Source organism: Siniperca chuatsi, linkage group LG18 (genome assembly GCF_020085105.1).
Source record: "Siniperca chuatsi isolate FFG_IHB_CAS linkage group LG18, ASM2008510v1, whole genome shotgun sequence".
Lineage (NCBI taxonomy): Eukaryota > Metazoa > Chordata > Actinopteri > Centrarchiformes > Sinipercidae > Siniperca > Siniperca chuatsi.
In genome coordinates, this window is record NC_058059.1 from 20,533,321 (window position 1) to 20,548,105 (window position 14,785).

The 14,785-nt window shown below is 42.1% G+C and overlaps 1 long non-coding RNA gene across 1 annotated transcript in view; it reads right to left on the minus strand.

The window, feature by feature from the left end:
• LOC122865725 overlaps nt 1-13,669 on the minus strand; it is a 47,223-nt gene extending 33,554 nt beyond the window's left edge. Inside the window, exon 1 of the long non-coding RNA XR_006375534.1 lies at nt 13,301-13,669. This is a non-coding gene — a long non-coding RNA (uncharacterized LOC122865725). The remainder of the gene's footprint in view (nt 1-13,300) is intronic.
• Between the last annotated feature and the right edge of the window lie 1,116 nt (nt 13,670-14,785).

The window sequence follows — 14,785 nt, forward strand, 5'->3', positions numbered from 1 at the left end:
TGTTTAATATGGAGAGGGCTCGAGAGGGGCGAGGATTGTTCCCGCGCTCCTTTAACAGGGCCGGCGTGCTCAGAGCCGACTGCAGGGAGATGCCAAACCCTGCACAGCCCTCCACCTCCCATCTGCATTCAAAAACACTTGCTGTCCCTTAACACTGTCCCTGCCTCTGCACTGAATAAAACATTAAACACCATTCTGAGATATTAACCTACTTATTGAAAAAAGTCAGTGATTTATGTCGATTTGGTTGGCTTTCAATGCTGCCCAGCTGTCACCGCCAAGCCTGTAACCTAAATTATCCAGCGATGCTCTTTCACTCCAGTTAAGGGAATAAGCACTCCTTTAACACTTCAAAAGGCCTGACTGCGCTAACTCTGAGTTGTTGTTTCATTTTTTTCTACACTTCTTAAGTTCAGTAATTATTCAATCTGGGTGATAATGAGCGCATAGTTGACCTTGCGGATAAAGAATATTTTCTTTTATGTTTATGCTTCATGTTTTCCAGGCTAATTTAAGAAAACAGTGCTTAATCTTTCACCAAAAGCAGCAAAACACCGGGGCCTCAGATTCTTGGCGGCACAGTGGGAGGACCCCTCCGGTTAATAAGCAGCATCCAGGCCCCAGTGTATAACTGGCAACGGATTCAGTAGCCATGGATCAAACAGTCATAACCTCCTGTTCCAAAGGTAAGCTGCAAACAGATCTGTGGGGGATCTTTTACCAGGGAGGAGAGTGTGTTTGTGTGAAAAAGAGGCAGAACTGACGGGGGAAGTAAGCATGAAAAGGAATGAGAGGGTGGGAGGAATGTGTATACGTAAGTGTGTGTGGTTCATAGGGAAGATAGCAGCCTGCTCATCAGTGACGTGCCTGAACGGAACATAGAGGGGGGCCCGGACTGAGCCCCTGCGCTTAATTGGGCACTCAAATGTTACCAGGTCCCTTCCCAAACGACTTGGAGGTGACACATGGCCAAGTAAGGGAGTGGAGAGGAGCTTGTGGAGAGAGGAAATGGAGCAGAGGGTTTAGCACCTCCTGCGGCCAATTTTTTTTTCTCCCTCTGGGTTTTTCGGTCAGGACGGCAGACTGCGTGAGTGATAGTGCATTTGGCCTCTCGCTGTGCCAAGGATGACAGAGCAAAATTAACTCCTCAGTGGTGGGGACAGATGGAAATGAGGCTAGTTACACTTTCAGTTTCATGTTTGTCGGCGAGTGAACACATTCATCTGTTGCAGAGGGCAACAATTGTTGTGCAATCGTGGGGAAGAACTACATCTCATAAAAATCTCACCGCTAAAAAATAAATCTGTGCTTTGAGAATAAGTGTAAAATGAAATTTAACGCCCACACACGATTATTTGATCAAACGGAAAAGCAGAAAATAAACTGCAGTTTTTGTTTAAAAAGACAAGGACTTCAAACGTGCACTAGAGCAAGATGGCAGCAAATTCATAATTTTTTTCCAGTTCATCAAAGCCTCCACCGTCTAATCCCTTTCTTATATAAATAGCTCTTTTGGTGGAGAGGGTAGCTGCCGCATAGAGCTCTAACCCTTCTGTCCCTGAAGCTACAGCCAGGATAAGCTGTGTGTTGGATTGGCACATCGGGCTGCCTGGGGCCTGCTGCTGCGCTGGCCGCCAGTACAGATGGAGGGCAGGGCTGGGCAATGCCAGCTTGTCAGTCGGATTAAAACGACTCATTTATTCACTGAAGTATCGTGCAAAGCGACCAGGCCAAAGCGGGGTGAGACGAAAGGGGGAGAAGAGGGTCGAACAGCGGCGAGATGGGGGCAGCTTGAATGTGAGAGAGGGTCCCCTGCTCTCTGGCCCTCCCTCCCTCTTCATCCCGCTCTCCTGCCTTTTTGCCTGTTACTTATCTTTCTAGGGCTGCCAGAAGCCATTACCGCAGTGTACGGAAGGCGGCCGGCAGGGTGGCATCTCCTAGTGCCCGGGTGACAGATTGCTGCTCGGCATTGGCGGCGGCAGAGGAGGAGGAAAGTGATTGGCTCTGATGGTCAGGAAGTGGGCACTGAGGGCTGGAGAAGGAGGTGGAGGAGGAGAGCAGAGAGTCAGGGAGAGGATGACAAGACCCGGCTGCGTGACCTTTGGTATCGCGCAAGTTACTTAAAGGGGCACAGGCCCTGCTTTTAAGAGCATGCTTGGCAGTGGTGGCCGCCGTGGTGGTTGCAGGCCGAACACGGATGCCAGGGCAAGAAAAGGTGGCCCCGATGCTGACTTCTCTGGTTGTGCCCAGGACCCCGCTGTCCCTGCAAAACCTCAGTGAGGATAAGTAGAGGACGACTGGCAACGTCTGCAGATTCATTCAAGGTAGTTCACTGTGGACGGACTCACCTCTGCAACTTCAGAGTCGCTGCCAGCATCAATCTTAGAGTCCTCAAAGTCACAAAGTGTTTTGGGGAAAGATGTCAGACTTTGACCCAAAAGAGAGACAAAATCCTTAAACCAGACAAGAGTGCTCAATATTTTACAGAGACCACTATAATGAAAGTATATAAGTCCCTAATTTCATTTTAAATGTAAAAACTAACTAATATATCTACAATTTAAAAAAAAATTGAGTTTGAACATAACAGCTCAGTGCCTACAGCCTTTTTTCTCAAAATGGCACACACTCAGGTCACTGACAGGCCAGAGCTGTGTGTGTGTGTCCACGTGTGTGTCAAGGGGGGTGAGGCTTGGAAGGGTTTTATCGGGTCTAATTACTCCCGATAGCTGTAATTTACAGGTTGACAGCAGGGAGAAATCGGCAAGATTCACACTTCTGCGGGTCAGCATCTGTCGCCATTACTGTGCGGCGCACACTGCCGGCCAGTCGGCGAGCAGGAGGAAACAGTAAACAACAAACGGCGTGTGACAGATTAGCAGCGCGGGCTAAAGGACCTTCCACTGACACATCATTTCTCTCGCTCCGCGAGTTTGTTTCGCGGCAGCTGTCACCAATAAAATGGAAAAGCAGGAGATGGGGAGGGGAGGTGGTGGCAGCGGAGGTGGCTTTTGTTCCAGATCCAGAGAGGTGGGTGGTGGAAGGAGAAGGAGGAGGAGGAGGAGAGTGAGAGGTGGAAGAAATAGAGATGGAAGGGAGGGTTAGCAAGAGTGACCTGTTTTAAAAGTCTGGCCTCACTTTTTAATGGAATATTAGGAGGAAAACCAGGGCAGGGCAACGTCAAAGTGTATTTTTCCGCTGACTTTTCCGTGAATTACCCTCGCTATTTCTCCCTTTTTAGGTCTGCAGTACAAATTGCTAGTGTCACCCTGAAGTGGTAATTTTAGTTCCGTTTGCATCAGCCTGTGTGGTACAGTCAGCAAGGAGCACAGAGTTATTCTAGAGGGTAAGCATTATCTCAGTACATACAGTATGTGAACACATTTGTTAACACTGCAGCACTGCAGACCGATCCAACACACTTTCCTCTCTCCTCCCATCCCATGTGGCTCTCCTTCTCCTGGTCCCACGCAGCTCAGAGAGGAGCCAGGTCGGTCCGGTGCCAGAGAGGGCTGGTGGGCTACACTGCTCTCCCCCTGTCCACCTCATTGCCTACACACAGCCTATCTGGCCAGCTCCTGTTCACGGGGCTAACGCATACATTCTGGCAAACCCGATTTTTCCTTGACCTCCAAATAGAGGACGTTCTCCAAGTTGTTGGCTCATTAACCTGGACTGTTTTTGTCGACCAGCTCCACAGAAACAAAAGTGAGGCCTTCTCAGAGTAGTTACTGCAAATGAAGCAGGAAGTCTGACTGAAAATGGTAGTGTTACTAAATAAATATGAGCTGTGTCCAGATAAATATGGCACTCCACAGCATTGATATTGATTTGTACTTCAGTTGTTGCACCATCACAACACTAGATTAATGTGGCGTACATTATCTGTCCATTTCCTGACCAATTATCATACAGTATACCCCCAAATAACTTCTTTCAGTCACTTTGTGATAGAGAGCAACAATGGGAAGGTTTGCCTTGTGTAGCTACTAAAAAGGGAGACCATTTCTGTTCAATCATTAGTAGCCTAAGTAATCGTGTTTACATTTTCTCTTTCTTTCTCCTTGTCATAGAGAGTGCCTATTTTAGTGAGCTGAAGGTTTGCAGTGGAAATGGCATACACAAAATACTGTATGATTAGTGTTACTAAAAAGGAGAGGATTATTGAGTCTTTTGTCAATTTGCTTGATGTTGTCTTCACTATCAACAGTCTCTAATGGCAAACTACTGGAAAACTCTGTTGGTGCACTTTAACTTTTGTAATGAAGAAATGACCCAAATCACATTATTCTACTCACAACGCTTGTGTTACTTTATTGTTCGTCTCCCGGTTTTGGTTTTCCCACAATATACCAACAGGGGAGAGTTTAGAGCAGCCTCTGCTCTCAACTGCATTACTGTGCAACCACAACGTACATTTCAGGTCGCTAGTTGTTTTCCCATACTGCAGCAAAATAGAAACCAAACGATGCCTGGAAGGTGGAGAATCAATTTAAAACCTTAAGGTGATTTGGTAAATGGTTGGCAATAACGAGAAATATTTAAAATTTATAGTTAATGGAATAAAACATCCAAAAACAATGGTATGATCCTTTAAGGGCAGATGGAAGCCTCTGGTGCAAGTGTGTCTCCATCCCCATCAGCGAGCACATCCATAACGCTTGGTGGTCGTGGGGTGATCATGTAGGTCTGGCCCTGTCCTGTTTAATTTCTAACGGGAGACTGCCTGGTGATTCCGCGTGCCAACCTCCAGAGCCCCCAGTTCTTCTCACAAGTGCCATATGGGCGGCCCAGCCCCATTCCATTAGCGGGGCCCGAGCAGAGGCAAGAGCAGGCCTGGACCCCAGCCCTCCTGGCCTTCCCCTGGCACTGCCACAGGGCATGTCCTGCCCACTGCCAGCTGCCCACACTAGGTCAGAGGACGCAACAGCCGCTACCTACCTGAGTCTGGCAGCAACTAGCCGCTGATTACAGTGAGATACAATGCATCAATGTGCAGGAAAGACCATCCAAAAATCTATTCATGAAATCTATTACCAAGACGGAACCCACAAAATGGAGGGTGTTGCAGAGCCATCTCACACTATCAGCTTTTAATCAATCAAACTTTGTTTATATAGCTTAAATCATACATCAAATGCAACTCCAAGTGCTGAACATAAAAATATAAAAAATATAATACAACTAATAATAAGAAAAAGTGCAAATTGAAATAAACCCACAATAGATAAAAGCTAGGCTAAAAAGGTATGTTTCAAGTTTTCATATAAAGATATCTCTGCTCCCCTCAGGTCCTCCCGCAGGCTGTTCCACAGGCTGGGGCCATAGTGGCTAAAAGTGGCCTCGCCGTGGGGCTTAGACCAGATCCTTGGAACAACCAAGAGACAACTACCAGAGGACCTGAGGGATCTAGTGGGTACATATCTTAAAACCATGTCAGACACGTAGTTGGGAGCGAGACTATTTAGTAATTTGTAAACCAATAAAAGAATCTTAAAATCAATTATAAAACTAACAGGTAGCCAGTGTGTCGATTTTAAAACAGGTATAATGTGTGCTTTCATTGCACACGAGCACCTGAATTTTGTATAAGTTGAAGTTGATCTATGGCTTTTTTTGGTAGACCAAAAATGAGAGCATTACAATAGTCCAGCCTACTAGTGATAAAAGTGTGTACAAGTGAAGAGAAATGGACACACTATTTTTCACAATGTTAAAAGGCCGATTTGGTCACGGATATGGGCATCGAAAATTAAATTATTGTTTATGATGACACCTAGGTTTTTAGCCTGGTTTCTTTCTCTGTGCCTCTGCTCCAATGACAAGTACCTCTGTTTTATCCTGATTGAGCTGAAGGAAGTTCTGAGCCATCCAAGCATTAATGTCTAAACTACACTTGCATCGATAGGGCTTGTGTCATCAGGAGGCACAGCAATATAGAGTATCATCAGCGTAACTGTGAAAACTGATGCCATGTCTTCTGATGACACTGCCAAGGGGCAGCATATAAAGAATGAAAAGGACTGCCTTGTGGTATGCCACAGTTGATGTCATATGTCTTAGATGAGTGTTTGTCGAGGACAACAAAAAATTCTCTACCTGTGAGGTAAGACGTGCCAGAGAGGCCCACACATTTATGTAGTCTGTCTATGAGAATGTTGTGGTCGACTGTATCAGTCAAACTGCCTTAGACTGATACTTAAATTTATTTTCTGACCTGTTTTATAGTGTATCATATTGTTTGTTAGTACTTTCTCCTGTGTGCACTGACGTAAAGGCGAGCTACTGTAACAAAGAGTTTCCCTACGGGGATCAATAAAGTATTTCTGATTCTGATTCTGATCAAATGCTGCACTCAGGTCAAGGAGAACAAGCACGGAGAGTTTTTTTTTGTCCAAGTTGATTCTAAGGTCGTTCACAACCTTTACCAAGGCCCAGTGTCCAAAACTAACTTTTTGACTCACAGGCCAAGGGGACTGGCAGATGAAAAAATCCACCAGCCAAGCATATCTTTTACCAGCCAAAATTATAAATTGCCTTTTTGTGTCACATATACATTTGTTTCAGTACATTTCATTGACATAATAAGGTATTATGTTGAATACAAACTTAAAGAGGCCAGAGCAAAATGTGAAGCAAAATTTTTTAGTTCCGGACATCAGGCCATGCTCATTTGGGTGCATATTTTCAAGATGTGCCCTTGGATTGCTAGTGCTGGAATGGTAGGCTAACTGTAGCTTGCATACAACTTTATCAAGAGGTTCCACAATTTTGCCATCTACTGACTAAAATCCAAATCTCAATTAGATGCTGGGTCTGTTTTTTATAGAAGTTCTCTGGATGTAGAAAACCTCTTAAAATCAACCGGGTCACCCGCTTGAGCTAGTTCTAAGCTGCTTAGATCGTGCATACAAATATACATGTCTAAACTTTTATTAATATGGACATGCTACACATTGTTAGATCAGTTAGATTCTCCACAATTCAATTGTTCATTCAATTGTTCATTCATTTTACGGAGACCGTGAGCACCAAAGTATAATTCTTTAAGATTTACCGGCATGGTAAAATCCAAAAATGTGTCCATTCCTCAATTATTTATAGCCTATTCCTTTAGTCTGTAAGGATCCACCAATCAAAAGGATCAAAACTGTTTTTCATAAAAATGAATGCAACTTGAAATAACTACAGTAGCCTTCAGATTTCATCCTTTCTAAGGTGGGCTACCAGTTAAGTTTTACAGTATTTCCAAACAGAGCTTTTCAGATTGCTCAGTGTGCAAATCACTCTCTCTGTGGCCGAGTTGGTTTGTGAACTCTCAGTCATCATTACCACACGGTTGTTGTTGAACTATTCGCTCATTTCAGCTTGAACTACATGTCATTATCAATCAGTGAAAGTGATGTTGTGTGACTCCTGTCCGTCATGCAGTGCATTCAGTGCAACGCGAGAACTCGCGAGGCAGACAGTCACGGTAGTGCTGATTTTTTTTCTCACAATCGAATTTTAATTTTCACAATCAAATGTCTGATTTTTGTTTTTACAATTCGATTATACAAAATCGAATTTAGAATATTCGTTGACAGCCCTATTAAGCAGTGATACTACCTTCAAGACTCTAGGGTTACCGCACATAGTGAGGTAGGGGATTCTAAGTTATCACTTAGAATCACCTTAGATGAGCAATGACAGACCTGATGGCTATCTTATCCCTAAAGTATGCTGCAAACTCTTCACATCTGGATGTGGAGAAAAGATCACCAGAGTCTAAGGGGACAGGGTTAATAAGACAGAAGTTGTTGAGAAGAGGATTTTTGGCTTGTTCTGATTATCACTGATCAGTTTGGAGAAATGAACTTGTCTAACATTTCTGATTGCCTTATTGTACACACCAAGATGCTCCCAGAAAATGTCACGGTGGACATGTAATTTAGACTTAATCCATTTTCTTTCTGATACACGACAATTTCTCTTTAATTTTGTCATTTTGTCATTTTTCCAGGGGGCTCTCTGTTTGGGGTTGGCCTTTATTTGTTTGACAGGAGCAACAGTGTAAATAGTTTGCCTAAGTTGGGTAATTAGGTGATTTACCAGATCATCACAATAGGAGGGTAAAATAGCTGCTGGTGTACTTTCTAAACAGGTCATGAAATTTGCAGCAACCTCAGGAGTAAGACACAACAAGGCATTCTGTATTTTTTTGTGCTGTGCAGGCTATAACCGAAAAGAATGCAGAAAAATGATCAGACATAGCCATATCAACAATGGAGGACACATCAACACTAAGTCCAAGTGTCACCAGATCTAAGGTGTGGCCGTGGCTATGGGTGGGACCACTGACCACTGACTTTTTGTCCATGTAGGTTAAAATCACCTATGATAATGCTTTTATCATGATTAATGTGGTTAAAAGATAAGAATTCTACAAAGTCGGCTAGGAAAAGGGGGCATGACTTGGGAGCCTGTATAAAGTTACTGCCAGCACAGGAGGCTGTACCTCTGAACATCCTCATGTCCCCTTTTAGCTCTCAGATAACAGAATTTCTTATTATTTTTGCTTTTTCGGTTTAAAAATTATATCAAATGTAATAACAGATTCTCATCAAACCTAGGGTTGCCTATTAGAATATGTTATGTTGTTATTGACCTTTTTGGTCAAATGCTTGCTGTTGTTTTGTTTCCTTTTAATTTAAATGCCTTATTATTATTATTTATTTCTTTCTATATGCATTAATTTTGTTATTAAAGACCAAATAAAATTATTAGGCTACTACTACTACAACCCTGTATAATGTGCTATATGGTCTCTCCACAAAATGATGCTGGTGATACAAATATGGCTGTGGGATAAAACTGAGCTTGCAACGTTTGCATGCATGTCGCTGCAGCTCTGCATCCACCAGCAAACAAGTTCTCCGTGTGTTGTCATTTTGTGTTGCAGGCTTAATACTATACAGAGCAAGTCCAAATAACCCTATTTATTCTAAAAGATCTTTTCAAAGCAGACTTGAAATGTCCAGTTCGTACAGATGTGTCAAAACTTTTCCAAGAGCATCCTGAAGCAGGGAAATGAAACTACTGATATTAAAAATCTCCAACACTGCTGTAACAGCGGTCATTGGATTTCTTTTTTAAATTCCACTGTGACCCATATGACATCTTAAACTTAAACAGTAATATGTCAAACATATTTCAACAGTCTATTTGGAGTTTGAGAAATCAATCATTTTTATTTATCTTTAGGGTTGTGCTGTTTGACGATCTATCGACTACTGACAGATGAAGATTCATTGCTGAGGACCATATCGATTTTAAGACAACAGGGCAATGGGGCAAAACATATTAATGAAATTAAAAATCATAATCAGTCTGCTGTGAGGAACCTAATGGAGTACCAAACCTGTCAGCCTGCATTTTCTTTCCAGTAACACATGGTAGAATAGGGTTCGACATTAAAGCTAGGGTAGGTAATGTATTTCAGAAGCATTTTTTGTTATATTTGTTGAAATTCTCCTTATATCCCAACAGCAAACAATACATAAAATGTGCTAGGGGAAAAAATGAAAAAAAAAATCCAGTATCTGTGGCTGTCACAGGACTGTGATAAGCCCATCCAATCATTTCATTCGGGCCAAATGAAACGATTGGCTGGCCTACCTGCCTGTCTACCTATTAGGGGAGTAAGCGGTATGTGTATTCGTACAGGACGATTGGTATGCGACTTCCTCGGATCGATACGCCCTGTGACCCAAACAATTACTGTTAAATTAGTCTATTTATGTCTACTACTCGCACACGCGGAACGGAAATTCTAGAGCACGAGTTTTACCTGAAACGTTTTGGCAGTGCACCAGTTGCTTTCTATCAGCTGTAGCATGCTAGTCGGCTTAGCCCGGTTAACCAGGTTGTCTTCACGTTATGTGCCACTCATTACTCTGCTATTTAGTCAAATGAATACTTTCAGAATACCAGTTTGAAACAAATGCCCCCACAATACGTCCAACTCAGAATGCCTTGATTGACCCGCAGAGTAGGAACCGCTCGCAGTTCAAACATTTTACCTCCGGAGCCCGGCCAAGTGCCAGGGGAAAGTACCAAGAAGTATGATAACGTTTGCTAAGCACCAACTTAGAGAATTGTGACCTGCTCTCACTGAATCAGTCGCATTGAACGAAAAAAAGATTTTGAGATTAGCTAAGCTACTAACATAGCTAACTGGAGAGTGGGGAGAGCTAGATTGCTAGCCAAGTTTGATGTTATCTAAACACAACACAATATATATATATATATATATATATATATATACACAATCACGTAAATGTTTTGAACAATGAAAGGGAAAACGTCAGCTTTCACCAGATTTGGCCCATGGGCCCGCTATCTGCTCACCACTGATGTAAAGTTTCACTTTTGTTCTGTGAGGTTTTCTAATTTCTTGCAGTATCTGCTCAATGTCACATGCCAGATAGAGTATTCTTTGGTGACAGACCTAACTGTCTTTCCCTGCCTCACCTCATCTGATGTGTTTAGTTGTCATTACGGGGTTAGTTGTAACACTTTAGTTAGCTATAAGTTAGCTCTAAAGATAAGGCAGCTCTTAAAACTACAAAATGGCTCAAATAAAAACTACAATAGCCATATAGCATTTTGAATATCTGTTATAGGGGTGGGCGATATGGCCCAGGGTATTTCTGTATACACGCACCCTATTTCTTATTTCACCATTTTAATTCTACTTAATCCTCCACCTTATTGAATCTTGTTAATCTGCTCACCTTGCTTTTCCCTTCAGTTCTCTTTTCCCCACATACACACACACACAGGCTTGCCGCGCCTCTTTCAGTTTCTCTTTCTCCCTGTATGTGTTGACTTTCTTCGTCAGCAGTATGTTTTATAAAGTCGCCCCAAAAAACACAACTCGTGTTTTGGACTTTATCACCCACGAGTCTGTTTTCACAGCAGCTTGGTGAGCCGCGTCTGTTGGAGGCTTGTTGTTAATGACATCGCCTATCGAAACAATCGAAAACAACGTGGTACCGAATGACACTGGCACCAACAGGTGCACTTACAAGCTTTTACTAAACAATGGCATAAGTAAAAGACACTCTGTGTTTCTCTGCAGAGCATGTGGGATTGTCGGTAGATGGCCCGGGAGGGGTAGAGCGAAATGAAATTGTCCACTAGTTAATCGATCATGGATGACGCCGTTAATATACCTGGTGAAAACATTATATATAGCCACTTTCATAAAATTCATAAAGTGAATCATTTTTATGTTGACACTGTTTGGATGCTTTCAACTGTTTGTTCGTCTGAATACTGCATTCTGCATTCGCAAACAAAATGAAACAAGTAAATTATTGTCATTTTCAATTCAAGTGACTTTTGTGCCTGGACAAGTGAAAGGTAAAAAGTTTGCAAAAAGTTAATGTCGAATCCTGAATAAAATTACAACATATTATACACGGTCGAGTCCTATATGAGAATCGTACATGCATCCACTGTATCTTTATAAGTTAGAACCAGTTGTAATATTATAGGCTAAAGCAAGCCATGAGAACTATTTGAACTTGACCCCCAGTCTGCTTTTACATGTGATTACCAGGCCATAGTCTTTCACCTCATGTATGTGTGAATTAGGTTAAAGTGTTGGGTGCACAGGCATGTAACGTGTGTGAGGGCACCACCTTCCCTAAAGACATGCAGAGGAAAGCACGAGGAGCGCGGGCGGAGGCAGAGACATCGAGCACATCACATGGGAAAGTCGGTGTGTGCCTCAGCAGCAAGTACCTGCCACAGGGCCTGAGGCTTTTTTTAATTAATCATCACACAGGATGAATAATTCAGCCATTATCGCTTGGAATAAATAGTAAGGCTGGTTTTCCTGCTGAGTTCTAACCCAATCAGTTTCCATGTTTCCCTTAATAACCCACAGATAAGGGCCCGGCCTCGGGTATACCTGGTAATATACCTTCTAGTTAATAGGTAGTGGCAGGATTTTGTAAACTAAACAAATAGTCCCTTGATTCAGCAGTTCTAGAAAGTTACTTCTTACACATGAGAGTCCTGCATTATCAGGCAAAATTACCACAGGTGATCTACTGCTCAGCAAGTACTATTCATTTTCCATTAGATCATTTTTATGGGAAACAGAAGAGAAAAACCGCTACTTTAAATCTTAGTTTTTGTCATAAAAGGTCTTATTCTATTTCAAAAGCCAGTCAAACTCAAAGATGCACAGTGGTGAAATGGAAAACCAGGCGAATGATCATAGTGCAGGGTGAGAAAATGGCAGTCACCTAATGGATCGGCCGCTATCAGCCTATCTGCAAATAGGATGACATTCACAGATTCCAGTGGCCGACGTTTATCTGTTGTGTCGCATCAGTTTTGCGCTGGCTAAAGTTTGTGTTGGTTATTTGTATTTGTTGTATAGCAGGCTAAAAAGGCTTTTGAAGCCGTTTCTTTAAAAAAAAAAAAGTTTTTCATGTGAAAGAAAGTTATATTAAAAGGTTGTTTAATAAATTTGTATGATTGAATTTATGCTCATTCAAACATGCAATGAACAGTACAGTTATTTTTTATAAAGAAGATTTCTTTGTTTCCCTGGCACAAAAGGGGGAATAAATAACAACAAAAACAAAATTATCAACAACAAAAAAACACTGGTATCGGCATCGGCCAAATTGTTATTTTAAACATTGGTATCGACTCACATAATCAATTATGTGAGTACTGTATGGGCAATGATGTTCACATTCCTACAATTACTCTGAAACTAGAAACCAGAGGTTATAGTGAGCTACCAGGAAACCCCCAAAAACAAGCAAAACAAATTTAGCTCATAACACAAACACTGAAACTTGTCTAGTCATATTTTAAGTCAGCAGCATAATCTGCCAAACAACAACCAAAAGAATAATTCATAATTAATATCAATATAGCACACAGGTTTAAGCAGAATATAGGCATTTTTTTTCACAGTAGACATTTTAACTAGTCATGGAAGGAAAAGCACAGGTGTTACCAGTAACATTAACAGTTAACGAGCGTGACAGTGAGCCAGCATGCCCAATACCAGGACCCTGAAACCAAAGCAGCTAAATGGAATTCAGCCATCAGTAATTTTATTATTTACACCTGTGTTTTTCCTACTGTAAAGTCAGAATGTCTTCCATGAAAAAGGCTTATAAATATTAAGCAAATATTAGCACCAGCAAGATATTAACAGGGACTGAACAAAGCCAACACGCACTCAATATCCAAGATAGCACAAGCAGCAATCAAGCTAGCTACTTACCTTGTTGAAGTGAAGCATATCCCTGGTATCACAGTTGATGATAAATCCCTCTTTTAGAAGACTCCCTTAGTTTTCCACACAAAACAGGAAACTCGTTGAAGACGTTGGCAGAGTATCCTGTTTATGAAAAGGCTACATAAACAGCAGCATTAGCAACAAGCAGTTACAGGCAAGTTACCTCGAAGTTTTTCACTTTTTTTCCCTTAAGTTTCTAAATGAGCAGAGTCGACCAAAAGAGTGGGCGGGGCCTGGCCGTTTAAATAGTCCGCCTTGTCGTAGGGGTGCTTGGGATTTATGCAGCAGCTAGCCAACAATGTCATGAGAGAGCAGAAATATGCTACTCAAACTGCTAGCATGACATATCTCACAGGCTTCGCCCACCTGCAGTTAAAGGGTTGGTTCACCAAAATTACAAAACACAAAAACAAGGGTTTGAGATAGGCTGATGATCTGCCTCGATGCCAATACAATGGAGCAGAACAGCACTGAAAAAATTACATTTAATACATTTAGAATTAATGTGTTTTTCCATAATCAGTCGCAGCCATTACTCTGCATTATCCACAGAACAGCTGTCTGTGTTTGGTAGAAAGTATTTCCAAAGGAAACTGTTCACAGTAAGGTGTTTATGTCATCTGTGCTGACTGTGTCTGTTGATACTGTAAGCTGAGTAACCAGAGATAATATGAAGTGGCCATTAAAGGCCAGGTAGATTTTCTTTTTGCTAAATACTGTTTGTAAAAGTGAATGTGCTTATTCTCCGTCACTGCTGTGGGCATGTGACGGGTAGATGTCAGAGGTTCATTCCATTCATCATAGCATTCAACATTAAATAGCCTATTGACATACAGGCGGTGTAGTCCCTCATTCGTCCAGGAGTGTTCTATCGTAGAAAAGGTTTCAGTCGTAGTCATCTGGACACTGTTTTCAGAATCAAGACGTTTCGGCTCCCATCCGGAAGTCATTCTCAATTGTGAAAAAAAAACAAAAAACAAAAAAAACAATTGAGAATGACTTCCGGATGGGAGACGAAACGTCTTGATTCTGAAAACAGTGTCCAGATGACTACGACTGAAACCTTTCTATTGACATACACTTAAATCAATTTTTATTTCGAAACAAAGATACCCTTGGCCCTCTTGTGTTATTTTTAACAAGTGATCATTGGTTTCGTTCTGGCCTACAGTCTGTTAAAGCAGTTCCCAGCATGTTCTGTTATTCCTGCATTGAAGCCCTCCCTCTCATCCTGACATCCTATCACCTTGACCTTTAACAGGTGACTGAACATCCCTGAGGGGAGCTAAATAAAAGGCCAGCACTGTGTTTCCTACTGATGTCACTGATGTGATATCAATAGTTTCTCATTGAGAGGGGGATTTGCAGTTGCTTTTCTGGTGTATGAAGCCCAGTGCATCTTAGAGCATTGCCTGTTAGAGGCTGTCAAGATATATAAAGGGGGAGGGGGAGGCTTCCTTATCCCTTCCC